The sequence below is a fragment of the Schistocerca gregaria genome, chromosome 9 (genome assembly GCF_023897955.1).
Source record: "Schistocerca gregaria isolate iqSchGreg1 chromosome 9, iqSchGreg1.2, whole genome shotgun sequence".
Classification (NCBI taxonomy): Eukaryota; Metazoa; Arthropoda; class Insecta; order Orthoptera; family Acrididae; genus Schistocerca; species Schistocerca gregaria.
Window position 1 is genome coordinate 164,334,222 of NC_064928.1, and position 27,450 is coordinate 164,361,671.

Below are 27,450 nucleotides of genomic sequence, written 5' to 3' on the forward strand. Positions count from 1 at the left end.
CCTTTCTCCGATGTTATTATCTGTACATTAAACAGTCAGTGAAGAAAACCAAGCAGACATTTGGAAAGGGTGTTGAAGTTCAAGAAGAATAAATAAAAACGTTGAGGTGTGCAGGTAAAATTGTAATTGTATCAGAGATCGAAAGGACTTGCAAGAACAATGGAGTGGAGTGTAATGGTATGGATAGCGTCTTGAGAAGAGATTATAAGGCAAATGTCCGCAAAAGTAATGGGTTTTTAGTCGAGTAAATGAAGTGATGCTGGTAGAATTAGATTAGGAAATGAGACACCAAAAGTAGTAAACGAGTTTTACAGTTTTGGCAGTGAAATAACTTACGATGGTCAAAGTGCAGAAGGTACAAAATGCAGACTGGCAATAGCCAGAGAAGCATCTTTGAAAATTTGTTAACGTTGAATGTACAGGGTGACAATTATTGATATATATGATATGAAATTGCCATAACTTCTGAATAGTTTACGTTAGGACTTTCAAACTTCATGGTTGGCCACAGGGAATGACGGGAATTGGTATGCAGTGTACGCTTTGATTTATTGATGAGGCCCACTTTCATGTGGAGAAGTTCGTCAATAAGCAGAATTAGTGCATTTGGGGAATTGCGAATTCGCATTTCACGAGTGAGGAGTCTCTTCACTCTCAGCTGATGACTGTGTTTGTGCAACGTCCAGTCACGGAATAATCGGTGCAATATACCTTGGTGACAAGGTGACTACTGAATGGTATGTAAAGGTTTTGGAAGATGATTTCATCCCTATTGTTCAAAGTGACCCTGATTTCGTCAATATGTGGTTCATGCTAGACAGATCTCGACCCTATCGAAGCAGGAGAGTGTTTGATGATGTCTTGGAGGAGCACTTTGGGGATCGCATTCTGGATCTGGGGTATCTAGAAGTCACAGGCATGGACCTCAATTGGCCGCCATATTCTCCGGATCTGAACACATGCGACTCTTTTTTTGGGGTTATATTAAAGACAAGATATACAGCAATAACTCCGGACCCATTGCTGACCTGAAAACAGCCATTCAGGAGATCACTGACAGTGTCGATGTTCTGACACTTCTGTGGGTCATGTGGAATTTCACAATTCGTCTGCACGACATCATCACCAAATATGTCAGGCATATAGAACACGTCATGTCCTAAATCAGTATATCTGTAATGACGTTTGCATGCTGACTAAAGTGTGTGCACGCCTTAGTTTGTAACTAATTTACGTGTTCTTTCTTATAGTTCAATAATTGTTCAATTATTGTACTAGGAAGGATTATCGCAGTATTTGTCTGCAGTGGATACTTGTACAAAAGTGAAACATAGTTGATAAGCAATTTGGACAAGCAGACAATAGAAGTATTTAAAATGTAGAATTACAGAAGTGCTGAATAATAAGTGGATGGACCAAATAACTAATGAAGAGGAATTGGATCGAATTGAAGGAAACAGAAATTTATGGGCAACCTGACAATAGGAAGGAGACCAGTTGATAGGACACATCCTTAGGCATCAGGAAATAATCAGTTTGGTAATGAAGTGAAGTGTGGGAGCGTAGTTGTCACTCCTTGGGTCAGGTTTTTTAGTGGGCGTGGAGGCTGAGCAGGTGACGTGTTGACGCTTTAGGTGTAAGAAGCTGAGCTCAGAAGCTGATGTGGGTGGCTGTCATATGTCCTAAGGTGTCAGTGGAACAGCTCTATGTGGAAACATATTTATTACATGTGATTTTTACAGTACGGAATATCTTCTGCGGTGTGCTGAAAGCGGTTCTGATTTGCACACGTAAGTGGGTTGAGGAATGTAGATGCAGTGCTTTGTCTGCTGCAGCCTTTATGCACGTCATAACCCAACCGTGATGTCGCGCAGGTAACTTGGGCACGAGTTTGTAGGTATGAGCCTTTTGTGTCTCATCAATAACTCTTGTGGCCCACCCGAGTGCTCTCAGAGACAGACGTGTGCTAAAGAGGGTGCCAACAGCATATCGCAGAGGGCAAGTGCCATGGAACCTGAGACCCAAATCAGTAACACATTGTACAGTCAGGGAGTCAGTACTACGTACAGTCAATGTGGAGGTACTCGAGCATCTCACCCAACATGTAGGCAGTATTTAGCAGTTTACTGGTACAGCCCTTCACCAGGGGATGTTCGAGCCTTGTCCCCAGCTTCTATCATTCACAGAGATAACCAAATAGCAGTGGCAGCTTGCACAGCTACGTTCTGCTACAGCCAGCTGGCCACTGTCTCTGAGATGCAGTTTTCACTCAGGCAGCACACCAAGCTTTGCCAACCACATTATCCTGTAATTAGCGAGACTGTCATTTTGTTGGAATCAGAGGTTCAGTTGGGATGGCCAGAAAGACTGAGGCTTCTGCATCTGGAGTATTTTATCTGGACGTAACTTCATCGTGGCTGGCGCTGCGATTATTTGCTCTCATTCGGATGTGTCAGTGGACTTGTCACCATCACGTTGTCTCAATTATTGTGAGTTGCTCTTGCCTACAGACGTTCTGTCAGTGCTAGTACACGTGGAGCAGCTCAGTTTGGATGTTATGTATTACGACTCTGTATTACAAGCTTTGTAGAATTACATATTGGGTGCTCTCATGCTTTGCTTAGTGGCTCAGTGTGGAAATGTATGATGAGAGGCCTTTTGCAACATTGGCACTCTTGACGTGCCCCCAAATACCAGTTGTGACACACTGTATAAGCCAGATCTGATTCTCTGTTGCCTGCACCAAGTGACAAATTTGAAAATTTATATGCGCACCTGGAAATTGGATCTGCTGTGCAACAATCCTCCTTTCTTCAGAAAATTTGTCCCGATTTTTACTTTGGTATCACCCTAGAACAACTTCATTTCATACAAATTGTATTGACACTGATTTATACTGTACAACCTCAGTTAACATCTCACGAGAGTGAGTACATTACTCGTTCCCACTTAATTCTAGGTAGCCATAATCTAATTACATAGCTTCAGTTCCTGCTTCCCCATTCAGCGAGGATTTGGTGCAAAGCCAAGTCTGGAGGATTGGCTACTTTATGCCTGAAGCGTAAGTGGGGTATACTAGTTGCTATAAGAAATATTGCTCTGCTAGTAGTTGAAACACTTATAGCGATAATAGTCTGATGCTCTTGTGCCAGAAAGGTCAAATGTTTGAGCATCTGTTCCATACTAGTACACCCCTTTTCTGTTACAATCAGTTCATTTGTTGAGTGTAGGAGTTCGGGATTCAAAATGTCGCTAAGGTTGGTTAGATTTTGAGTAGGTAGGATATTCAAAGGTTTTCGGGCGTATACAATGTTGATGTCGATAATTTGATCAAGGTCATATCGTTCATGGTGGCAGGTAATCGATAGTTAATCCTGGATACATCACATGTCATGCCATTAATCGAGATACCACTGTTCTGAAGTGGTGCCATCCTTTGCATGCCCCTAGGTTTCACATCCTCATAACAGTGTAAAGGCCGTATAATTGCTGGTTTCTGAAGTGCCATCCTTTGGATGCCCCGAGGTTTCCCATCCTCATAACAGTGTGAAGACTGTATAATTCCTGGGTTATCTACTTTCTAGAACTGTGATTGAGGTTCCAGTACTTCCCTCCGGCGTTGTCTTGTGTCGAGTTCACCTCTTAACAACGAAGTTTGCGTGACCATTCATATGGTCAGACAATTTTTAACGCTTCCTGTGCTACACTTTAGCAGATCCTCTAATGTCATAGGAACATGTGCATCTACTCGCTCTGAAACCACCAACACTTCTCATTCTTTATACATGGTTTTCCATTTCACTAGGTAATGTGGAACCGTGTGGCACTGATAATGCGTATTTCTACCTACTACCAAGAAACAGATTGATATTAGCAGTCTTGCTCTATCCTTTTTTACTCTGACAGTTCCTATATGATAGAGTAGTTCTAAATTTCCTGGAGTTAGCACTACTTGCTGAAGCTCTGCTGGAAAGCCTTTTTGCGCTTGGCGTAACATTTCCAAAAATTGCTGCATGATGTACCGCTTGTTACATTCTTGCTACTTGAAGTCTTGCGTCATTAATGCTTTATGGCAGTATTTGTAACAATCTAGCGACTGTAATCTTTTCATGCAATGCACTTAATCGTTTGTGAATTATTGCCTGGTTGTTATTTGCTGTTGCAACCGTATTACGCATGCACTCCATTACTTTAATATTGCTGAATACATTTTGCTCCAGATTCGTTAGTTGTGTGGTATGCCTCTGTACTGTAGTCTTAATATGTCCCATTCTCGCTTGTGTCTGACATGTTCCTTTGTTTAGTTTTCGCACACCTTCATTTGCTGTTCCCGAAAAGGTTTTTAATAAGCCCCCTCCTGCGTTAATCCATCCCATTTCTTCATACAGACGACTGCGGCACTACATTTGTTACCTGCAACAGTTGTGTTCTTTGGTTTCTCGTAAGACAGTTCCGATACTTGATACTCGACACTTGTTGCCTACGAATCTCGTTGCTAGCTTTCCATACCTCGAAAGTTGGTCCCAGTGTCCAATTGTGATCACTCAACAGGATATCTGGTTGTTTTGAAAGCGGTCATCAGGAGTTCAAAGGCAGTTTCAGGATTGCATTTCCTACTCCCTCTACAATGCCTATAATCCGTTCATCGTAAGAATAAACCTGATGCAAACAATGCACTATGTATTCTTCCACGTTTGCTGGAACCTCATTGGATTTCCGTTTCGCGTGGGACTTTAGCCAAGTTGTCTCGATTACTGTCAAGTACGATAATAAGGGTACATTTTGTGCTGTGCGTTACGCTGCAGTTCACGCGTAAAAAGAAACGAGCACAGGAGCAATACAGTTTCGAATGTCATTGAATTTTTAAGCAGAATGAAATAATACGCTGCAAATCTCCCACAATACGCTCCTTAGACAATTAGCTAACGTACTATTGTAATTAAAAACAAAAATGATAAAAATTCCTGAATTAACCACAGGGTAATTTTTCTGCATAAGCTATGTGTAGCGTAAGAGAGTATTGAAGAATTTCACCGTATAGTTAAATATTGAAGCCACTGAAGGTATTCATTACAGTCAGTCGTCTGGTAATCTCTTAGTTTCTTCCTTATCTGATCCTAGAAATACGTTTCAATTCTGGAAGTGCCACCTGCTACGTTGATAACGAGCCTGTCAACTACAGAATACATGAAGCTAACCAGGTGCAGCATTGTCTATTCTTCTTTTATGACGAGCCGAACCGTTCTATATCCCGCCAGCGTTCGGCAGTGACGCGTGAAAAAGCTGCGTGCGTTAGTTCCTGCATGTCTGGCAGCTTAACAGTGTTGTTACTTCTCGAGACAAATCGCGCAGCTTGGCTCCAGATCAGTTCTGTTGGATTCATATTGTAATGGTAAAGTAGCAAATGTAAAAATGCAGCATTTGTGTTATGTGCTCGATGTGAAAATGAGTTTTTCACGTTTCTAAGATACTTATCTACGTCTATGGTATAAAACGATGGACAAAGTCCAAGTAAAGAGGATTTGAATTTTCATATTTGTCTTGAAAAATTGACCGAGCGAGGTGGCGCAGTGGTTAGCACACTGGACTCGCATTCGGGAGGATGACGGTTCAATCCCGTCTCCGGCCATCCTGATTTAGGTTTTCCGTGATTTCCCTAAATCGATTCAGGCAAATGCCGGGATGGTTCCTTTGAAAGGGCACGGCCGATTTCCTTCCCCATCCTTCCCCCACCCGAGCTTGCGCTCCGTCTCTAATGACCTCGTTGTAGACGGGACGTTAAACACTAATCTCCTCCTCCTCCTCCTCTTGAAAAATTAAACTACCTTTTCTTAATTTAAATAACTTTTAAGAACAGTTTTTCATAAAACATTGATAATTAAGAATTTGTATTTGAAACGGAAACAGGAATTTCGCGTCCAGTATGTAATTAGAAACAAGAAGACGGGCATTATTCATAAAAAATGATGATGATGGTTCAAATGGCTCTGAGCACTACGGGACTTAACATCTGTGGTCATCAGTCCCCTAGAACGTAGAACTAGTTAAACCTAACTAACCTAAGGACACCACACCACGAGGCAGGATTCGAACCTGCGAGAGTTGCGGTCGCGCGGTTCCAGACTGTAGCGCCTAGAACCGCTCGGCCACACCGGCCGGCCAATGATGATGAGTTTTGTAATTACGAGATGTATGTATTTCAAATGTAACGAGAAAAAAAAGTAGTGTAGTGGAGATTTGAAACTTCGCACTAATAACCATATTTTGTTCATATTCCAATTCGCTACCGACTGCGCTACGCTTTCCATATAGGTTCATCAACTGCAGTATGTACAACCCTGGGAAAACTTCAGAGCCGATTATCTCCGTAAATTTATGAAAAAAATTAAGAACAGCTTATTTCTCGACACTTTTTAACCGTGTTCCACTACGGAACAGAAAGCAGCCAGTCATTTTCATAATGCGCTTTAACGGCGCGACAGTCACATCATAACGCTGCAGAGGTTGTGACTGTACACGATTTCTTAAAATAAAAACTATGTAGCTAAAGCGTGATTAAGAAAAACGTTGATGGCTGTTATTACATTTGAAAATCTTAAGTTTCCATTTAACGTAACTTAGTAATAAGATATCTGATACATGAGTAGGTCCTACTCCCGAGACCGTATCAAACTAGTGTACTTGTGCTACGGCTTCTGACCAATCATCGCGTTTGTGTTTGTTTGTCTCAGGTTTATTCTTATGATGAACGGATTACAGTAGTAGCACCATTGAAGCCAGGGTATTACATTCGTCAATGGCACGTCACGAAATACGTCTCGAACACGGAGATAGAAAATATCGGAGATCTGCCAGAATTGACAGCACTTTTCAGCAGACCGACTGCGTCGATTATCACCGATTTTTATCGTGATTATATGATCAACACGGACCAGGCGAGGTGCAAGTATCGACGAACATTTGACACACATTACCGAATAATGGAGAAAAACGAACCCTTACCACAGTCGGAAGCATACATTTTTACATGGCTAAATATTCCGCTACTGCATCCGGCAAATCGTTGCCGAAAGTTTTGCTGTGTTTACGAGAGGCTAGTGATACATTTTGTCCTCGAGCTATACAAGGGATCAATCTTTTAACCGATTCCTTGAAAAAAAAAATAAAGTTTGCTTTACTTGCTCCAAATCCGGGAAATTGACATATGCAATTTACAGAACATTTCTTTTGAACGTTTTAAAGCTATATGCTGCTGATAACAGGCTTTGTCACATATTAGATTCCCGGTGTGAACAAACTAGTAATGTTACATGTGATACCATATCTACAGACAAGGGTCAAACGTTTTGCACAGTAAAAGTAATACCAGGAGACTGTACACCTATGTGCCAGTCGTGTGGTGATCATTTTTATCATCAAGTTAAAAAAACTTTATTTCAGGGTTTCAGAATTGCCATAGGCTTCTGGAAACGAAGTGAGAATTACACAACCGTGCAGAGAATGGCTTTTTGTTCAGTGTTATTGTATGAGTGGTATGCATAAAAATTAATTTCCAAGAAAGAAATATTTTATAAGTTAACCAAGTCTGTTTTCTGCCGATTCATGGAAAGGAATGTTATAGTTACTCGTTAATATCATTCATTAGCTGTGCTTGGTGTAAGGAACATATGTGCTTTGAATGTTTGTATAGGTACATCCTAACTAGTTGCTCAAAGAACTGTGAGGATAGGATGGAAATTATAATTATTCGAAGAGCAAAGTGATTCCAATGTTTTTTATTTGTCATATTCACTATTGATTTATTTATCTTATGAAGCCTCTAATTCCAATCAATGCCGAAACGGCGAAAGTTACATATGTAAAAGAAATTGCAGTATCTGTGTAGGATTCAAATACGGAATCTCTGCACAGAAACAAGGTGGCTTGGTCACTCGGTTAGCAGCACTTTCCCTGAAGCATGTTTGTATGTATGTGTATAGGAGTTTCTTTTCTTCATTTCTCGGAAAATACGCATTTTCGGAAAACAAACGTGATTATGAAAAATGCTGAGTTTACAATTATGTATCGATTCACTTAATTTTGAGCCGATTTAGTGTCTTGAACTTTAAGGGCGGGTTACTCAAAATGCAGGAGGTAGTGAGCCAAAATATCTTACAGTCCTTACTTCTTCTTCATACGCAAGCGACCTGTCGAAAAGAAACCTAATTGATTGGCCATGTCTGAGGTCCTTCCCTTTCCTCGTTGTGTAAGACCAAAAAAAAAAACACTATGATATTATCGAGGTAGACCTATAACATAATTTTCTATGTTTTAGGCCAAACATAACCCAAACTACGAGGGTCGGTCAAAAAGTAATGCCTCCCATTTTTTTCTACTTAAAAAAATTAAGTTAAGTGAAAAATTTCAATTTGGCGCCATTCCTCAAACCTTCTTCTGCAATCCACTGCAGTAGTAACTTTCTGTGTCAACAGGTGGCAGTACAGCAGAAGTTTGTAAGATGGCCGACATCGATGTTCGTTTGGACAGCGTTGTGTGATTGAATTCTTGAATGCAGAAGGTGAAACGCCCATACGCATTCATGAAAGACTGAAGAAGGTGTATGGTGTTGTGACAGTGGATGTCAGCACTGTTAGACGATGGGTTCGTCGTTGTAAGGAAGCTGAAGGGCAAACACCGTTGACTGACGAAAAGCGGAGCGGCAGGCCGGTGAGTGCAGTGACTCCACACAACATTCAGCAAGTTGATGACATCATTCGTGGTGACCGTCGGGTGACTGCAGATGAAGTGTGTCGCATTATTTCTCTTAGTAAAGGCAGTGTGATCACGATTATTAAACAATTGGGGTACTCAAAAGTTTGTGCACGGTGGGTTCCAAGAATGTTAACCGATCAGAATAAAGAGGCAAGGAAAACAATAGCCTCCCAACACTTGCAGCTCTTCCGTTTGGAGGGAGATGAGTTTCTGAAAAAAATTGTGACCGGGGACGAAACATGGGTGCATTTTTTTGAACCCGAATCAAAGAGGCAGTCAATGGAGTGGCGTCACACAAGCTCGCCGAGGAAGAAAAAATTCAAAACTGTGCGATCGGCAGGGAAAGTTATGGCAACAGTTTTCTGGGATACAGAGGGTGTGATTCTGGTTGATTTTTTGGAGCAGGGATGCACAATAAATTCTGTTCAATACGTCACAACCCTCAAAAAACTTAAAGCACGTCTTCAGCGAGTTCGCCCAACAAAATCAATGGCAGATGTTCTTCTTTTGCATGACAATGCAAGACCACACACCAGTCGTCACACCTCTGACGAGATTGTCAAAATTGGATGGGAAGTTTTGCCTCATCCCCCATACAGCCCTGACCTGGCACCATCAGACTTCCATCTGTTCGGGCCACTAAAAGAAGCTCATCGTGGGATTCATTTTGAAGATGAGGAGGCCGTCAAAATATCCGTGCGTCAATGGCTTAGGAAGCAGAGCTGTGATTTTTACCGTGCTGGGATACATGCCCTTGTTCAAAGATGGACCAAAACTGTAGAGATAGGCGGAGATTACATTGAAAAATGACAAAATGATCCTCAATGTTGTGGTTTTCAACCTATGTAATTGCATTTAAATTTCTTGACAATTAAACGTAGAAAAAAAATAGGAGGCATTACTTTTTGACTGACCCTCGTAGCAATCTTTGGAATGTGGCTGGTGCATTTTTAAGCCCAAATGGTTCTAGCAATATTGAAAATTTCCCCAAGGGACAAATAAAAGAGTTTCAGGTCTGTTCTCTGACAACACTACAGCCTTCTGGTGATAAGCGCTCTGCGAATCCATTGTGCAGAACCACACTTCTGGCAATTATAATTGCTATACCACGAAGATGACGTGCTACATATGCGAAATTTAAGAGACACGAAGAAGATGCTGTGATACGCAAATGATTAGCTTTTCAGAGCATTCACACAAGGCACCGGTGGCAACACTTACAACGTGCTTACATGAGGAAAGTTTCCAACCATTTCTCATACGCAAGCAGCAGTTGACCGGCATTGCCCGGTGAAACGTTGTTGTGATGCCTTGTGTAAGCAGGAGAAATGCGTACCATCACGTTTCCGACTTTGATAAAGGTCGGATTGTAGCCTATCACGTTTGCGGTTTATCGTATCGCGACATTGGTGCTCGCGCTGGTCGAGATCCAATGACTGTCAGCAGAATATGGAATCGGTGGGTTCAGAATATGGAATTGGTGGGTTCAGGAGGGTAAGACGGAATGCCGTGTTGGATCCCAACGGCCTCGTATCACCAGCAGTCGAGATGACAGGCATCTTATCCGCATGGCGCTAACGGATCGTGCAGCCACATCTCGATCCCTGAGTCAATAGATGGGGACGTTTGCAAGACAACAACCATCTGCACGAACAGTTCGACGACGTTTGCAGCAGCATGGACTATCAGCTAGGAGACCATGGCTGCGGTTATCCTTGACGCTGTATCACAGACAGGAGCACCTGTGATGGTGTACTCAACGACGCGCCTGGGTGCACGAATGGCAAAACGTCATTTTGTCGGATGAATCCAGTTTCTGTTTACAGCATCATGATGGTCGCTTCCGTGTTTGGCGACATGGCGGTGAGCGCACGCTGGAAGCGTGTATTCGTCACCGCCATTCTGGCGTATCACCCTGCGTGATAGTACTGGGTGCCACTGGTTACACGTCTCGGTCATCTTTTGTTCGCATTGACGGCACTTTGAACAGTGGACGTTACCTTTTATATGTGTTACGACCTGTGGCTCTACCCTGCATTCGATCTCTGCGAAACCCTACATTTCAGCAGGTTAATACACGATGGCATGTTGCAGGTTCTGTACGGGCCTTTCTGGATACAGAAAATGTTTGACTGCTGCCGTGGCCAGCACATTCTCCAGATCTCTCACCAATTGAAAAGGTCTGGTCAATGGTGGCCGAGCAACTGGCTCGTCACAATACGCCAGTCATTACTCTTGATGAACTGTGGTATCGTGTTGAAGCTGCATGTGCTGCTGTACCTGTACACGCCATCCAAGTTCTGTTTGACTCAATATCCAGGCATATGAAGCCCGTTATTATTACCAGGGTTGGTTGTTCTGGGTACTGATTTCTCAGGATCTATGCACCCAAATTGCGTGAAAATGTAATCAAATGTCAGTTCTAGTAAAATATATTTGTCCAATGAATACCCGTTTATCATCTGCATTTCTTCTTGGTGTAGCAATTTTAATGGCCAGTAGTGTATGTGCACCTGCCTAAGTTATCAAGCGTATCTGTGATATTAGGCATTGGATAAGCATCAGTGGTGGTTCAAGCATTAAGATATCTGTAGTCGCAATAAAAGAAATATTTTTTGATGCCATCCAGGAATCTTTTCTATCCCAATGACTTTCACTGGGTTTTATGACGCCTTTTACAAGCTGTCGGATGGTGAACTCTTCCATGAATGGTTGTAATTTCTTTGATTTACGATATGGAGTGGTTGCAATTACTTGGGTTTACAATATGGGATGGCATGGACTCAACAAGTTGTTGAAAGTCCCGTCCAGATATACTTAACCATGCTGCCTGTATAGCTTTCCATAACTGCGAAAGTGTTGCTAGTGCAGAATTTTGTCCACAAACTGTCTCTCGATTATGTCCTATAAGTGTTTGATGGTATTCACGGCAGGTGATCTGTGAGCCCAAATTATTCACTCAAATTGCCCCGAATGTTCTTCCAATCAGTCGCAAACAATTTTGGTCCGTTCAGAGAACATGAAGTCCATGAATATCTGCAAATGGCCTCCAAGTACTCCAACATAACCAGAGTACCCAGTCTACTCCATATAAGCACAGCCCACATCATTAGGAAGCCACCATCAGCTTGCACAGCACATTGTTGGCAACTTTTGTCTATGGCTTCTGGTGTCTGAAACACACTCAAACCCTCCCACCCACCCCATCAGCTCTTACCAATTGAAATCTGGACTCATCTGACCAGGTGAAGGTTTTCCAATCGTCTAGGGTCCAACAAATATGGTCACGAGCCCAGGAGAGTTGGTGCAGGCAATGTGGGTTCATCAACGGCACTCGTGTTGGTTATCTGCTGCCTTAGCCCATTAACATCACATTTCGTCCCTCTCTCGTGACGGCTACATTCCTCGTACATCCGACATTGACTTCTGTGATTATTTCATGCAGTGTTGCTTCTCTGTTCGCACTGACAACTTAACGCAGATCCTGCAGCTCTTAGTCCGTGCTGAGAGGAAATGTGGATGTTGGGATACACAATTTCATAACGATTTCCTAAATGGAATGTCCCATGCATCTAGCTCCAACTGCCATTCTGTGTTCAAAGTCTGCTAATTTCCAGTTTTTGCCATAATCACGTCAGACACATATTCACATGAATCACCTGGGTACAAATGACAGATCAACAAAAGCAATAACGTTTATGCTTTGTGTGTGTGATACTACTGCCATTGTATACATGTGTATTGCTATCCCACGACTTCTGTCATTTTATCCACATAACCTGTAACGTGGAGACCTTAGTATATTTTTACCCAAGAGATCTAGCATGACTATTGTTAGATGTGTCCCCAGTATCTACCAAAAGCTCATGTTTCTTTCCACCAATGAAACTCCACATGCAGCATTCTGTCTCTGCATCTACTTATACAGAAATGCACTTTATTGAGATCGTTTTTGATGTTTGATAAGTTTCTGTTCCTGTTTAACGGCATTTTTGCTGATAGCGACTTTCCTGTTTCTTACTCCTGCATTCCCGTGCTTTGTGACCCACTCGCCAACATTCAAAGCATCCCAGGTGACGACACTGTTTATATACATGCTCTCACACCCACACCTACGACATTTTATTGGTGACACACACATGCACACCAGTCATTATACTCCCTAGTCAATATATCTCTCTCTTCTAAATGTGTGAAGATAGTGTGGCCAAATCAGACGGTTTCTGCATCCTAACCGTACGCGACATTTCAGTGGGGAATATGATGCAAAAATATGTCGAGAGCACTGTTCTCAGCTACTTGGCATAGCACACTATGAACTTCATTCTTGTGCATTAGCTCATAGGTTTGGATATGGATCTTCTGTATTCTGAGAATGCTTCAATGGACTCATTACCTTTCTGTGTTAATGTATTCAATTTCTCCCTAAATAAGCAAGTGCTGTTCTGCTTATTATACTGTCGTCATAACAACTTGGCTTACTGTTCGAATGTTTGTGCATCGTTCAAGGTCTCATGGTAAGAAGTGTATGCCTTGGCCACTCCAACAACTGCAAATATGTCATGTATAGACAAATTTTGTGAGTCCAACCGCCAAAATTGGCATTAGTTAAAACATCAGCAAGAAACGCGGTTTTGTCCTCAGTTGCCTTGCCAGAAAAAGACATCATCAAATTTGCCACAGCGGAATCGATAGGAGGAAGATACAAACTGTATAGACTTAACTACTTCATTTGTCCTGGTACATGTTGCTCCTTGGCACATGGTACATGTTGCTCCTTCGCACACGGTACCTCTGCATGCCCCATGTAATGTTCCAATTTCTCAGGTTTCTGTTCAAGCATTAATCTAACGGCCTGCTCCATCATAGTGGCACGACAATCATCCGTATTTGTGGTGTGTGTTTCAGCCTACATCTCACGTTTTCTACTGCTGCCCAAACAAAGGAGCATAAACTCTTAAGACAAAACGAGAAAAAGAAACAAAAAACGCATCATGTAGGAATTATCTGGATGGGACGGAAATTGGTAGATGTGATCTGTATTTCTGGCCGAAGTGGCCGAGCGGTTCTAGGCGCTACAGTCTAGAACCGCGCTTCCGCTACGCTCGCAGGTTCGAATCCTGCCTCGGGCATGGATGTTTGTATGTCCTTAGGTTAGTTAGGTTTAAGTAGTTCTAAGTTCTAGGGGACTGATGACCTCAGAAGTTAAGTCCCATAGTGCTCAGAGCCATTTGAACCATTTGATATGTATGTACAGACAAACAAATAATTACGGTTTCAGAAAAAATTGTTTGATTTATTCAAGAAAGAAATCTTCGCAAGCTGAGCAAGTCAGTAATGCGTTAGTCCACTTCTGGCCCGCATACAAGTAGTTCTTTGGCTTGACATTGATTGACGAAGTTGTTCAATGCCCTCCTGAGGGACATCATGACAGATTCTGGTGCATTAGATCGTTAAAATCACAAGCTTTTTGGCGAACTCTACCCATAATGCTCCAAACGTTCTCTGTTGGGATGTGATCCAGTGACCTTGATGGTCAAGGTAAGGTTTGGCAAACACGAAAACAAGCAGTAGAACCTTCACCATGTGTAGGTGGGTGCTGCAGGTGTCAAGCAAAGAACTCCTACTCTGAAAACAAATGGCACCCCAGACCATCACTCCTGATTGTTAGGCTTCATAACAGGCGACAGTCAGGTTGGTATCCCACTACTGTCTGGGGCATCTTCAGACATGTCTTCTGTGGTCATTGGAGTTCAGTTCGAAGCAGGGACTCATCAGTAAAGATAATTCTACTCCAGTCAATGAGATTCCAGGCTGAAATCTTGTCTGGAGATGTTCCCTGACAGTGATGGGATACGAACCTGACTATTGTCTACCATATGGCCTGACAACCAAGTATCATGGTGTGGGGTGCCATTTATTCTCACAGCAGAAACTCTTTTATTGTGACCTGTGACACCCTTACAGCACAGCGTCACATCGACATATTCTATGCCTGATTTGGTTGCCCTTCATGGCAAGCCATGCAGGGCTTACATTTTAGCAAGATATTGCCCGCCTGCACACAACGAGAGTTTCTACTGCTTGTCTTCATGTTTGCCAAATCTTACTTTGGCCAGCAAGGTCGCCAGATCTCTCCCAATTAAGAAAATCTGGGGATTTATGGGCAGAGTTCTTCAGCCATGTTGGGATTTTGATGATCTGACGAGCCAACTGGGTTAGAAACTGGCAGGACATCCTGTACGAGGACATCCAACAACTCTGTCAATCAATGCCAAGCCGAAATACTGTTTGCATAAGGGCCAAAAGTGGATTGATATTTGAAATTGTGGTAAGGTCTTATGGGACCAAACTGCTGAGGTCATCGGTCCCTAAGCGTACACACTACTTAATCTAAATCAAACTAACTTACACTAAGGACAACACACACACACACACACACACACACACACACACACACACACACACACCGATGCCCGAGGGAGGACTCGAACCTCTGACAGGGAGAGCCGCGTGGACCGTGACAAGGCAACTCAGACCGCTCGGCGAACCCATGTGGTTTGATAGTTCTTTCATAGTTTTTTTTTTTAAGGGCAAAAATCTTCTGTTCACAAATCAGCGCGGCTTTTGAAAGAATCACTCTTGCAGAGGCAGATTCCATATTCCTAGGTTTCCGGAAAGCACTTGATATGGTGCCACACCGTCAACTGCTACTGAAGGTACGAGCATATGGAGTAGGTTCCAAGGGGTGTGAATGGCTCGAAGACTTTTTAAGTAACATAACCCAATCCGTTGTTCTCTATGGTAACTGTTCATCAGAACCAAGAGTATTGTCAGGAGTGCCCCAGGGAAGTGTGTTACAACCATTATTATTTTCTATATACTTAAATGATCTGGATGACAGAGTGAACAGAATTCTGCAGTTGTTTGCTGATGACGCTGTTGTGTATGGGGAAGTGTTGGCGTTGAGTGATTGAAGAAGATGCAGGATGACTTAGACAAAGTTTCTGGTTGGTGTGATGAATGGCAGCTTTCTCTAGATGTATAAAAATGAAAGTTAATACATAAGAATAGGAGAAACAAGCCCAAAATGTTAGATTAGAGCATTAGTAGTGTGCTTCTGGACACAGCCATGTCAATTAAATATATGGGCATAACGCTGCAAAGCAATATGAAATGGAATGAGCCTGTAAAGGAGACCACGTATAGGACACTTGTGAAACCTGTTGTTGAATGCTGTTCGAATTTTTGGAATCTGCGCCAGGTCGGATTAAAGTTAGACATGGAAGCAGTTCAGAGACAGACTGCTAGATTTGTTACCAGTAGTTTGGAACAACATCCAAGTATTATGGAGATGCTCTGGGAATTCAAAAGGTAATCACTGGAGAGAAGATGACAATCTTTTCGAGGAGCACTGTTCAGAAGATTGAGAGAACTGGCATGTGAGGCTGCAGAACAATTCTACTGCCGCCAATGTACATTTCACGCAAGGACCACAATGATAAGAGTAGAGAGATTAGGGCTTGTGCAAAAGCATATAGACTGTCGTACTCACTCAATTTGCAAGTTGAACAGGAAAGCAAATGACTAGTAGTGGTACAATGTACCCTCCGGCACACACTATACGTTGGCTTGCGGACTATGTATGTATGTGTACAGTATGTATCACAAAAGGTTATGACACCAGGTTCACACTACAGAGTACACAATACACAACAGTTTACTCTCGTTCTTATTGCATTTCATACCGTACCTACATTCACTAAAATTTCGTACCTGATTACCGCAACATTGACAAGTGAAATATATGACGTGTTGTTAAGAAGTGAAACATATGGGAGCTACAACCATCGTCCATGGGGATTTGTGCCCACAAAGAGAGCAAGATGTATGCCCGGCAGGTATTCAATATGACTAAGTACAGTTACACTTGAAAACCAGGCAAGTCAGAAGGTTCACATAAATGTACAAGAGTTACCTTGGGATTAAAATGAACATCTCTATGATCCAACATGCCAGTGATTTAAGCAATGAAAATGGCCAGTTACAGGATAAACTAAATGCTTCTCAGTCACCAGCAAACCTTGTGGGAAAGTCGACTGCGAGAAGAATGAAGCTGCCATATTGTGACGGCGACATTAGAAACTGGTGCAGGTTACAGCAGAGTCAGTTGTAACAGTGGTGGTACGTGAAAACCTGACACAGGTTGCAGTGATGTCTGTTGTAGCAGTGGCAGACTGAGGCCTACTTGTAGCCACCAGTTGTCTTGAAGGTCAACCTCTCCTGACACCAGTTGTAATGGTATTTTGTGAGGCTCACTTCTAGACTCAGTTGCTGCAGTGGTCAGCCACTTGTAATGCCAGTTGTAGCGACACTGGCGTGAGGCCCACTTCTCATCACCAGTTGTAGCAGTTACCCCTTGGCTCAGGATATTTAGAAAGCAGGGAGGGTGAGCAGGTGAGGAGCAAGTGCTGGAGGTTGAGCTCAGGAGCTGGTGTGCATAGCTGTCATATGCCCTAAAGTGTCAGTGAAACAGCACTGCCTGGTAATATATATTTATTACCTGTGATTTTACAGTACAGATTGTCTTCTCCAGCATGGCGGAAGGTGTGCCGATTTGCACTCTTGAGTGCGACGAGGACTGTGGACGACGTGTTCTGTCGGCTGTGGCTGTTGTGCAGGTCAGGAGCTAACTACTAGTTTGTGCAGGTAACCAGAACAGTATCTGTAAGTGTGAGCTTTCTGTGGCTTACCAATAACTCGTGTGATGTTCCCCAGCCCTCAAAAACACCACATGCACTTAAGCAAGTGCCGACAGCTTATCATGGACTGTAGGTGTTGTGAAGGGGGAAGCTCTGAACCTGAATCGGCAACACAGCACACAGCCACAGAGGCTGTACAGTGTACAGCCAGGGTGGTGGTACTCGGGTGTCTTGCCTGACAGGTTGTAGGCAGTAGTTTGCAATCACATCATATGGTCCTTTACTGTGGGAAGACCCATGATCATCCACATCCTCTATCAATCACAGAGATGACGAAACAGCAGTGGCAGCTTCCACCAGCTAAGTTCCAGTAGTCATCCCGGCTGGTGACGTTGTCATTTGCTCTTGTCATGTCAGCATATGTGTTCCCACGGTAGTGTCTTAATTATTGTCACTTCCCCTTGCCTTCATACTTACCATCACTGCTAGGATGCTGTGGAGAAGCTGGATTTGAATGTTACACATCGTGGCTCAGTATTTAAATGCTCACAGAATTATGTTTTGGATGCTGTCATACTGCGCCGTTTGCACTCCTCGACTATGGCTCATCAGTGTATGGAGATGTATTACGAGTGGTGCCCTGCTTTCTGTAACACTGGCACGCTTTGCTTGCCCCAAACACTGGTTGTGACACACAGTATGTGTCGGGTCAGATTCTCTGCACCAAACAATAATTTGAAAAATTTATATGTGCATCTGGAGATTGGATGTGCTGTGAAACGGGATAAGAATTGTTGTGGGATGCCAAGGCTTGACAACAGTAAGCATGTTCAAGTGGATGTAGCATGCTGTAGTTATACAGAGATGAGGCTCAGACAGTTTAGGACAACTGTGGAGAGCTGCATCAAACTAATCAGACTGAAAACAATAACAATATTTTGTCACTGTACCCCTTGAAATGCAGGTACAAAAATGAGATCATTTGTTTTGTTACTTCCATACATAAAATTTTAAAGCGCAAATGAAGTTGTTTTAATCTATTGATTCATGGCTTTCTTAAATTTCACAATTTATATTAATGTCAGTACACAAATATACTAAGTACACACACAAATAAGTACATGTATTACATCAAAATCAGTTTAAAGAGAACACAGTTTAATGAGAACACAGTTTAGAAGCTTTATATAAAGTCAGACAGAGTCCAATCAGGTAGCGAGAGTCCTAAGAGCAGAGTCAAGTGAGCACATGAACAAATCGTAACAGAGTGAGAGAGAGTTCACTCCACTCCAGGATTAGATCATATAGTTTGCATGGTCAGTTTCTCAAGGTGGCACTGTGTCAACTGACACCTCAAGTGAGCACATCAACAAATCATAACAGAGTGAGAGCGATGGCACTCCATTGTGGGACTGCACCATATAGTTCACGTGGTCAATTTTCTCTCTCTCTCTCTCTCTCTCTCTCTCTCTCTCTCTCTCTCCTGCTACACACGCCAACCTTGATATGAAGCTGCCTTTGATGTTTGATTGCGCCAGTGCCTGGTGCTAGACCTATGTCATTGTGTTCCAGCACAGCTGAGTTGAATGGTAAGAAGATGAGTTGGCAGCTTGCGTCCAGTTATGTTAACGGTCAGCAAAGTGCTGGTGCAATTGGTGTGATAACAAAGGCTTTCCATAATCCTCTCACCTTGGCAGGGCAACTATGAGGTGGTGCAACAGCGCTGTCCCTCCTTTGCAGTGTGGGACAATGAGCAGTACCCAGAAAAGTAACATCTATGTCCCCCTGGACAATGTCTGTGGAATCCCTGGGCTTAAACTAAAGTTACCTATTGGCCACCATAGAAGAGCAGGGCCGAAAATGGCCCTAGCGGTGACGGTTCCTATACAAGCAGTTGCTCACGAGTGTGACGCCAGCCACTGGAGACTCTGATGGATCCAAGGAAATATCCGGGGTCTCGTAGGTCTGGGAGCAGTAACTGGCTGGTACTGTTCTTGCTGACCATTTGGTCCACTGTTGCTGCTGAAGCACCTCTGCCCCCAGTCTCTGAAATGCATGCATAGGCTTGGCAAATATACTGGAGTAGGGTAAAGTATGAAAGGTTGCACTCAACAAGGGACATGTGGTCAGAAACAGAGTAGGGCCCACCAAGGATGGAGGAGGTGAGGACCCAGATCCCTAGTTGGGTAGGGGGCAGCCAGCAGGAGGGTCAGCAGCATACACAGCTGGCACATGTGTAGCAGTTCAGCCAGGTGTTACTCACGAGTTGATATGGACCTGCAGAAACTGAGAACATGTGTGAGTGCTTCTTCCATTGAGATGTCTCGGATGTACTATTTTATCTTTGTTTTGAAAGTCTGTATGAGTCGTCCTGCCTTCCAGTTCAACTAAGGGCTTGAGAGGGTGTGCCCTGATGTGGTGGGTATCATGTTACACACACAAATCTTGGAAAAGTGCGTGAGATAAACTGTGGGTGAGAGGCCTTCAGTGGAGATCTGGGTCAGGGCCTGTTCTGCCAATTGAGCCATTGTAGAGCGGCAGTTAACAGTGTACATTAACTGAAAGTAGGCATCTATGACCACCAACCAATATGTGTCAGAAAAGGTGTCCGTGAAATCTACACTGATGCCCTCCTATGGTTGTCAAAGCTCTGGCCAAAGAGGGTAACCTTACTATGAAATGGCCTGGTGACCTTAAAACACTTAAGACTTGCAACAATTAAATGTCCACTCTCGTGATTTATCCCCAGGTGATAGAAATGTCAAAAAGACAACATCTTCGTGCCTAACACCCGCAGTTTGCAGGAGGCGAAGGATATTCCACCTGAGGGGTGCCAGAGTGACTATTTACAGTGCAGCATGTTCTGTGGGCATCAAAATTACACCATCGACAAGAGTCCTCTTGCTCAGTTTGAGAGTAATTCATCTGTGCCACATTAAGCGTCTTCAACGCAAAAGCAATTGGCTACACAGAATCGTTGGTATTGTGTTTGGACAGTACATCCTACAAAACATACTGAGATGCGTACATAGCCACAGCAAGATGTTGACTGGGTTGATAGGTGGCCAGGGATGGGCCAAAGAAAGACTCAAATTCATGAATGCTTGTTGACAAGCTGCTGTTCAAACAAATGACACACATTTTTTGAACAACTGATTTAGAGAATGTGCCATGATAGCTGCCTGTGGGATGAATTTGTGGCAATACACAACTCTGCCTAAAAATACTTGGAGTTCCTTCATGTTAGTTACATAAGGAGGTGCGTCAATACTCACAATAGGACTGTTCTTTGGGTGGATCCCCTAAGGGAACTGATGTGCCCCAGATATTCTACAGAGGCTTGGAGAAACATGACATATTTATATTGCACTTGAGACCTGTATGCTGCAAGGTCCGGAACAGAAGCCAAAGGTTGTGAAGATGGTCCTCATGGTGGGACCAGTGGTGATAATGTCATTTACATAGTTCACACGACAGGGGAAATGTATGAGTTGCTCCAAAAAGCTTTGGAAAAAGGCTGGAGCATGAACCCAAGCTTGTGAACCCAAAACCCAACTGAGTGTACTGGTAGACAGCTTATGGCAAGAAGCTGTTGTGACCATTTATTAGTGGCAGCTGCAGATATGCTCCAACAAATTCAGCTTAGAAAAATAGCCTGCACCGCCACCAGTTTCGTCATTCTTTTGGGCATTGGATGAGGTATGTGTTGACCACAGACTGAGTGTTATTTTTCACCTTGAAATCGCTGCAGAGATGGAGCTTGCTGGTCAGTTTCTTTATAATCATTAATGGTGTAGCCAATTGGCTAGTCGATATGGGTTCAGTGATATCCAAAGCCATCAGCATATTGAATTCTTCTTCAGTTTGATCATGATGTGCCACTGGCATTGGTGTGGTGCAAGAAAAACGAGGTTATGTCATCGATTTAAGAATAACATGCGCCATAAAATCTGTGGCCTTTCTTAACTCAGGTGAAAAAAAGGATGGAATATTCTTTGCAAAGTTCATCCAGTTCTTGATAGAACACAGGGTTGGAAACTAGTTAAATCAAATTGGCGGCTATGAATCCAAATGGTGTAAAAGTATCCACACCAAATAAATTTTTCGTAAAGCCCTGTGTACCACAAGGCATGTCAGTTAGTGCACCACAGCACTGTATGTTATTTCTGGTGTAAGCTGTCCAAAAATAGGTATTTACTGCCAGTTACAACAGACAATTAGGAGACAGCCAAGGGGAGCTGAGGCGCAGATACACATTAGAAATAAAAAGCAATGGCACCTTGCCTTTATCAAGATGAAATCACAGCGAGGGTCCCATTAATATGTATTTTGGTGAATTATTTATTAGAAAAAGCCACAAGATTGCCATGCACAGTAGAGAGGACTTTCTCTAAGGTGGGGTCTTCATATGCAGACCTTTTTATCCGGAGCTGACCAGTAGATAGCATCCCAAAACACTGTGCCAGCTCAAGATTCCGTAGACTGAGCAGTAACGAAATGAAACTTCCAATATAAACCTTGCACCTCCACAGACCAAGCCTGATATGATGTTGCTTCCTGCACTGACAAAATTCCACATACATGGAAATTACATGGATAAGCCAGTGAAAGTATGAAATCAAAAAACAATACATTTCGTCAAATGAGAGGGATGCAGGATCCTGACGTAACGATTGCCTTCCTTAGGCTTTTGACATAATTTACTCATTCTATTCTTAAAACTCTCCTTACTTCTTTACTTAAGTTTTTAAAGTAGTAAAATTTTGTCATATGTTCAATTCATTTCTGTATACCAAAATGTCCATATCCCTTATGCACATATGAAATTAGATCCTCTACAACTCTCTACGACTACTTGAGAAACATTCAACTTCAAATGGTTTGATTTCTTGTTTACGCACTAAAACTAAGTTTTTTTCATTTGTGATCCACTTTTGCTTGTCCTCTTTCAGTGTCTCTTGCTCATAGGATCTGACAACATCACCAAGATATTCGTCAGACTTTAATCAATCTTTTACATTTTTCACTTGTTATCTTACCTCATTATTAGTATAACTAATACCCATAAAGTTGATTCTAAACATAGCTCCATGATCTTCTGTTCTACATTCTTTATTTATGCTGATAGGAAATCTAGAAAGTGTGTTGAGGCACTACAGTAAGTGAACCTATTAGATGACGGATTTCTTCTTTAAATTCATGTAGGAATAGAAGCCACTGCATTAATTTAGTTTGTAGTAGCATACTCCCCATTAGTAATGCCCAAGTTATTTTTGAAACCCGTGTAGAGTTTGAAATTTTTCTGAACTCCAAACAATAGATTAATAATTCCTGCTCAGTAGTCGAATAATTAATTCTTTGTTTGCTAAGGTTACAACTGGTGAAAGCTATGGCTCTATATTCTCCCCTTCTGAGATCTCCAATCCATTTAAAACAACTCATAATCCATGTCTTATTCTAATCTATCCATGGATAACAAAAGGCTTCATGCATACTTAAGATGATTTTAAATCCTGGCATTATTCTAATGTAACCATGGATAACATAAAGGCTTCATGCATACTTAAGCTGGTTTAAAATCATGGCATCTAATAGTGCATGTTTAATATTATTAAAAGCTTCCACAGTTCCTTCATCCAAAATCCATGTAGATTGTTTCTTCAACAAACTTAGTATATTTCAGTCATTGCCTGCCCTCTTATAAAGTGCCTATAGCATCTGGCTAATCCAAGAAATCAGTGCAATCATTCATATTTTGCGGTTTAGGGCATTCTTTTTCAGTTTTAATTGTTTCTGGATCAAGCTGGATCACATTTATTATACCTACTATGTGACTCAGAAACTTTAAACCTTGTTTTCTAAAATGAGACTTGGACAGCTTTATTGTCATTCCTTTTTCCTGTAGCTTTTCTAAAGTTTAGATTAATAATGCACAATGATCTTAGAAATTAGAAATAAATCATGTGCAAGCAGAAGGTAGCACTTTAAACTGATAGAATTTCTGTTCAAATGTGACTGTTCTATAAGGCCTAGGCTCTTGATGTAGGTAGATTTGCCAGGCTGTTAAGTCTATTGAACTAAGGAAATTCAGTCCTTCAAATATCGATAGTGACTACTGTGGGGTCCTGCCCACTCATCTCGTGAAGGGTGCATAAAGGAATGCCATACAAAAATTTAAGCAAATAACATTAGTAGCTTTATTTCAATAAAGAAGATTGACAATACTTAACTTAGGCTTTACAACTGTGTCGCAAGCGATGGGCGACATGCAGTATAAATCAGAGTCCTTTGCTATATGCAATGTTCATGCCAGTCTGACACACAGTTTGTGGATCACTAATAACCGCAATCGTAGCACTCTCTCTAGGCCTGTGCAAATACTGTCCCATTACTGAGCCGATTCTGAGTGACCGAGGCTGGTAGTAGGAGCGCTTATATTCTCCTCTTGTAGAGGCTGCTCCTTTCATGGTGCGGTCCTAATCAGTGCACCATTGTCCGAGGTCGTCTCTTGCAGTATTCATCTTTTTTCCAGCGCTTGTGGTTTCGCCAGAACAACTACTGTATCTACTGTGTACTGTGATGGGTCTATCTCATTCAGCTTCAGTATAATTGATAAAAGTTCATGCATCTAGAAGTAACCAACCCCCCTCCCCCCAGGTTTTTTGAAAACTAGTTAAAGATTATTGCATACATTAAAACTACATCAATAATACCATCTTCCTGCATCACACCTCGAAGACTTATTGCTATGGGGTATAGTAAAAAACAAATAAATAAAGATTGTTCCGCTTTTATCTCAAACACACACATCATAATAAATAGTCCCCCACTTAGTTATTGAGCGCATAGGTAACTGATACAGGAATCCTGCACTGTTACTCATGGTGAGGTCATGAAGTGTCAGGTGTGGATCTATGTCATGTGGATGACTATGATGAGTGCTTATACAGTGTCGTGTTAGGTTTGTGTTGTTATGGATGAGAGGAAGGGAGAGAATGAAACCCAGTGCCAGCACACAGCATAGTCCTCTTGAAAAGAAGAAAGGGGGCCACGGAGCTTAATGCCCCCATCCAGTGGACGGATCACCATCAACATTGTCACATGGTCTCAATCCATGAGACACTGCAGAAACGTTTGGAAGTTAATCCAGGGCATTGGTGCAAAGATTGGTGATCAGAAACTTTATGCCACTACCTCTCCTCCCTTTTCCGGCCAAATGATGGCAGTGAAAATTTCATCCTCCACCAGAATTCGAACAGAATTACCTCCAAATCGAGTGCCACCAAACAGGAATGCATAGTGACCTCAGGCAAGGAGGTAGCTATACTCACTAATCACACCTGGTTTATCAGAAAACACCTACCTATATGTTAATGAGATGTTTTGTAATAGAATTTACTGTTTCCTGCATAAGACATTACACTGTACAGTTGTGATAATGTGAGCACCTGTCAAAATCCTGAATAAATACCATTTGTAGTGCGAGCTACTGAAAGGCATGCAGAAGGACAATCAGTGAGGTTCTGGAAGGTACTGAAAGGGACATTCAGCCATGCCAACTCTGTTCTGACAAAGCCACAAGCGCCAGAACGAAGATGAAGAATGCAAGACCAGAGAAGCACCACGACAGGAGTGCCCTCAAGGCGAAGTGAATATAAATGCCTCCTGCCAGCGACGGCTGCTCAGATCGGCTCAGTTACGCAAATTAGTGGACAGTATTCGTGGATTATTAGCATGGCCTTGCAGAGAGTACTATGAGAACTGTATCAGTAACATGTGTGAACTTGCAGGAACATTGTATATAGCAGAGGACTCTAATTATACGGCACATCGCCAGTCGTTTGTGACAACGTTTTGTATATTCAAGTTAAGTACTGTTAAATCTGCTTTATAGAAATAAAATTACTAATCTTATTTTCTTGAAGTATTGTATAGCGTTTCGAGAACACAGCATCCCGTTGGCACCCTGTATGAACGAATGGGCAAAACCCAACAAACTCCAGTGCTACTTGTCAGCTACACTAAGTTTCTCGGTTGAGGACTCATGGCACGAACAGACTGATCGAGATGGTCATACAGAGTCTCAATTGGGTTTCAATCTTGGGAATTTGGTGACCAAGGAAGCACAGTAAAGTCATCATGCTGCTCTTTGAATCGTGCATGTACACTAAGAGCTGCATGAAACATTGCACTGACCTGCTGGTAGATGCCATCATGTTGAGGAAAACAAATTGCATGTCGGGATGGACAGGGACTCCAAGGACAGATGCATATGTGTATTGATCCGTTGTGCCTTCCAGAAAGATGAACTGCCGGCCGGAGTGGCCGAGCGGCTCTAGGCGCTACAGTCTGGAACCGCGCGACCGCTACGGTCGCAGGTTCGAATCCTGCCTCGGACATGTATTTGTGTGATGTCCTTAGGTTAGTTAGGTTTAAGTAGTCCTAGGGGACTGATGACCTCAGAAGTTAACTTCCATAGTGCTCAAGCCATTTGAACCATTTTGAAAGATGAACTCATGTAGGGAATGCCACAAAAACATTCCTCAGACCATGACTGCTGCAGTTTGTTTGCTTTTAAATGTTTCTTGCTGGACATACCAACGGCCCACTGTCCAAAGGAGCAAGAAACGTGATTCACCTGAAAAGGCCACATGTTGTCATTAAGTGGTCGTCAAGTTGTGGTGCTAGCATGCAAATAACAGCCTTTGTTGCTAATGGACAGCAGTCGGCTTGTGTATATGTACCAGTTGCCTGCTGCAAGAGGTGCATATGCAACAATGTTGTGACGGTAGTCGCTCGATTCATCTTGCTGGTCAGTTTTTGAACAGTTGCATTTCTGTTCATGCATACTCATCTCCTCAGCCACCCCATTGATTTGTGACCCATGGAGAATCACAGTTGCCTCAGCACCGTTTTTGCGTAGTGTTAGTTTGATATACACAGTATACCTTAACCACAGATGCATGCAAAGTGTTCACAAACTTAGCCATTTCAGAAATGCTTTCACTCGTGGTCTGAAAGCCAATGATCATGCTGTTTAGGACGTCAGCTAAATTGTTCTGTTTTTACCTTATGATAACGACTGCACTGTTTTCCACATTCCTCCAACTCGCTGTATATACCGCACCCCCACTAGTGCTGCCACCTGCCATCTGTGAGTGGTTGTTACACGTTGATATCGAACGTAGATGACAGTCACGTTAATGTAACTGAACAATGTAAATTCCTGCGATTTTATTTCATATGCTACACTACTGGCCATTAAAATTGCTACACCAAGAAGAATTGCAGATGATAAACAGGTATACATTGGACAAATATATTGTACTAGAACTGACATGTGATTACATTTTCACGCAATTTGGGTGCATACATCCTGAGAAATCAGTACCCAGAACGACCACCTCTGGCCGTAATAACGGCCTTGATACGCCTGGGCATTGAGTCAAATAGAGCTTGGATGGCGTGTACAGTTACAGCTGGCCATGCAGCTTCAACACGATACCACAGTTCATCAAGAGTAGTGACTGGCGTATTGTGACGAGCCAGTTGCTCGGTCACCATTCATCAGACGTTTTCAATTGGTAAGAGATTTGGAGAATGTGCTGGCCAGGTCAGCAGTCGAACATTTTCTGTATCCAGAAAGGCATGTACAGAAACTGCAACATGCCGTCGTGCATTATCCTGCTGAAATGTAGGGTTTCACAGAGATCGAATGCAGGGTAGATCCACGCGTCGTAACACATCTGAAATGTAACGTCCACTGTTCAAAGTTCCGTCAGTGCGAACCACAGGTGACCGAGACGTGTAACCAATGGCACCCCATACCATCATGCCAGTATGGCGATGACAAATACATGTTTCCAATGTGCGTTCACCGCGATGTCGCCGAACACGGATGCGATCATCATGATGCTGTAAACAGAACCTGGATTCACCTGAAAAAATGACGTTTTGCCTTTCGTGCACCCAGGTTCGTCGTTGAGTACACCATCGC

At 42.6% G+C, this 27,450-nt stretch overlaps 1 protein-coding gene across 1 annotated transcript in view; it reads left to right on the forward strand.

Moving 5' to 3' along the window:
• LOC126291789 (zinc finger protein 454-like) overlaps nt 1-27,450 on the forward strand; it is a 176,330-nt gene that overhangs the window by 91,562 nt on the left and 57,318 nt on the right. The gene's annotated exons all lie outside the window — the stretch shown is intronic.